The sequence below is a fragment of the Toxorhynchites rutilus genome, chromosome 3 (assembly GCF_029784135.1).
Source record: "Toxorhynchites rutilus septentrionalis strain SRP chromosome 3, ASM2978413v1, whole genome shotgun sequence".
Taxonomy (NCBI): Eukaryota; Metazoa; Arthropoda; class Insecta; order Diptera; family Culicidae; genus Toxorhynchites; species Toxorhynchites rutilus.
The window spans coordinates 111526292-111528657 of NC_073746.1; the positions used below are offsets into that span (position 1 = coordinate 111526292).

The 2366-nt window shown below is 40.1% G+C and overlaps 2 protein-coding genes across 6 annotated transcripts in view; both read left to right on the top strand.

The window, feature by feature from the left end:
- The window catches only part of LOC129776910 (inositol-pentakisphosphate 2-kinase), a 355299-nt gene that overhangs the window by 9214 nt on the left and 343719 nt on the right, over positions 1-2366 (top strand). The window contains exon 1 of one of the 4 annotated variants that reach the window (XM_055782848.1): positions 1-513. The exons of the other annotated variants lie outside the window; for them this stretch is intronic. The gene's annotated coding sequence lies outside the window, so the exon portion shown is untranslated. The remainder of the gene's footprint in view (positions 514-2366) is intronic. 4 annotated transcript variants of the gene reach the window in all.
- The window catches only part of LOC129776911 (protein BTG1), a 27906-nt gene continuing 26046 nt past the window's right edge, over positions 507-2366 (top strand). The window contains exon 1 of one of the 2 annotated variants that reach the window (XM_055782851.1): positions 507-714. The gene's annotated coding sequence lies outside the window, so the exon portion shown is untranslated. The remainder of the gene's footprint in view (positions 715-2366) is intronic. The other variant, XM_055782852.1, reaches the window with a different exon arrangement.

A 2366-nucleotide genomic window follows, 5' to 3' on the forward strand; every position in this document is an offset into this window, starting at 1 on the left:
ATTTTCAATCGAAGTTGAACCTCAGCGGAGTGATGAGCCGATGAAAGCGAGCGAGTCGAGAGAGAGAGAGCATACCTGGGTGTAGTGAGCGAGAGACTGTGTTTTGCAAACTGAGGGTCGTCGTCGAGAGTGAGAAAGGACAAGTGTGTGAATAATAGTAGAAAAAAACGCCAGCAGCAGCAGCAAACGAGCAAGACCAGCCAGCCAGCCATCTTGGAAAAAATCGTTCGAATCCAATTTTCGTGCAGTGAATTATTGCGTAGTGTGTGATCTTTGTTCGTCGCGATCCTCGAATCGAAACCTGATTGTGTGATTTGGAAGTAGTTTAAGGAGTATCTTTAGAGAGCTTAAGGTTGAAAACCCGTGCTGTGCCGTATCATTTGTGAAAGTTTGTTCTACGCGACGTCGACGACGAGAAGTGCTGTGTGTGCTTTGTGTGCGAACCACCCTCTACCGTGTTTCGAAATAGAGAAGCAGAAAATAAAATAAGGAATCAATTGCTGCGACACGAAGGTGCTGAAAATTTTTGGGCGAAATTAGCACACAGCTGCTGGCAGAAAGTGTGTGGATGAGCAATTATTCGTCAATTTGGGGTTCAAATAACAACCAACCGATCAACCGACCGACTGATGAGTGCATCGTGTGCATGTGTGTATGAAAATTAATCGAGTTGTCGGAAAAGTCACGACGCCCATGGAATAGGCCACTTTTGAGGTACTAGAAGAGGGGCCCATTCGGTCGTTTAATTTTGCTATGTGTTTTGATTGATGATTTTGGCTGAATTCTAAAGGAAAACAGTTGAATGAATTCTGGTAGAGTAATGAGATTCTTTATGGTCTTGTAGGGCACTTGCAGATTGCATATGCATTAGCGATCTGTTGGGCAGGCAAAAGTGATAGCCGCATAGAATGCAAGTGATCGACAAGATTGAGTTTTGTTTAAATAATTATTTTAGCGTAATAGTTTATTATAATGAACATTAGTGTACAGATATCCTGATTCGGTGGTTAGTTCCTTCAATGAAGCGGTTGATTGTGTTAAACTTAAGGACATGTTTAGCCAGAAAGATCAAACAACTCTCAGTTATAATTTCCGGGTACCTGAATGCTCCGCGAAGAAGTCAAACATGTTTATAAGCAATTTGATCGGAAATGAACAAAATAAAAGTAAAAGAAAGCATTCGAACGTTAACTCGAGCCTTTGTGGCTTTGATTTTGATCCGAATATGTTGAAAATCCTTTCCTGTTAATTTTTCAATTAAAACCTTGTGGAAAAGTCTTTCAACGAACTTCGTGATATAGGTGCTAGTAAATTAAGTAGGGGAGGACGGGGGAAGACGGCCACCCAGGGTAAGATGGCCACTCTCTAGATTATTGAAACAATCAATTATTGGACAAACACAATACATTAGTTTGGTGTACTGCACTACACTCAGTCATGTATACCCATTTTGGCGTGTGTATAGGTGAAACGTCATGATAAAGAATCAAAATAAACTGCTCAGATGGCGATTTGTTATTTTGCTTGCAAGCAATTCAGTGTTTTAGTGGTAAATATGGACATGTCTTGTGAAACCAATGTTAGAATAGTAAACACACAGGCCTGTTAAGTGTGTTTGTATAAAAAACGGTACGTTTTTAAAGCATTTCATAGAATTATTGACACACTTTTGCCTGACTCATAGCGTAGGTCAAGGTTGCCACCATTGTAAGAGATGTGATTTGCCATAAACGCACCTTTGAACGCGCCTAAGCTACAATCATCCTCTATACCCCTAGATTTACGAGTCATTCCATGTGGCCATCTCTCCCTTAGTGGTGGCCAATTTGACCCGTCATTATTTGGGGGGCACCATTTTCATACCTTTTATAATTTATCATATAATGTTAGGAAATGACGTGATTGCGGAAAACATCGTAAAAATCGATGCTGACATAATTAAATGCTTCAATTTTGTATGCATTGTTGTTTGATTGTACTCTATGCTGGCCGGTCTTACCCCGTCTTCCCCTAATATGCGTTACACCAAATTTCTTGTTCGGGAGAAGGCTTGCCTAACTGTTTCACAAAGTTCATGCTGCTGCGAAGTTACGAATGTAAACAAGCGATGCGTGCCCAACAGACCATTAAGAATACGCAAGTGAGATCTATTTTCGGGATTCCAAGAAAATCAAAGATCATTTGAGAGCGCGTGTAATTTTTCACATTTCGCGCATTAATCGTTTCAATTTACCAATTTACCAGAATTAGAAATGCAATTAGACAGATCAGTGATTAATCTCCTTACTTTATACAGATGAATATCAAATGCATAGCGAAAAGTGCGTCGTGACTTTCCCCACAACTAAACATATCGTATTTTACAG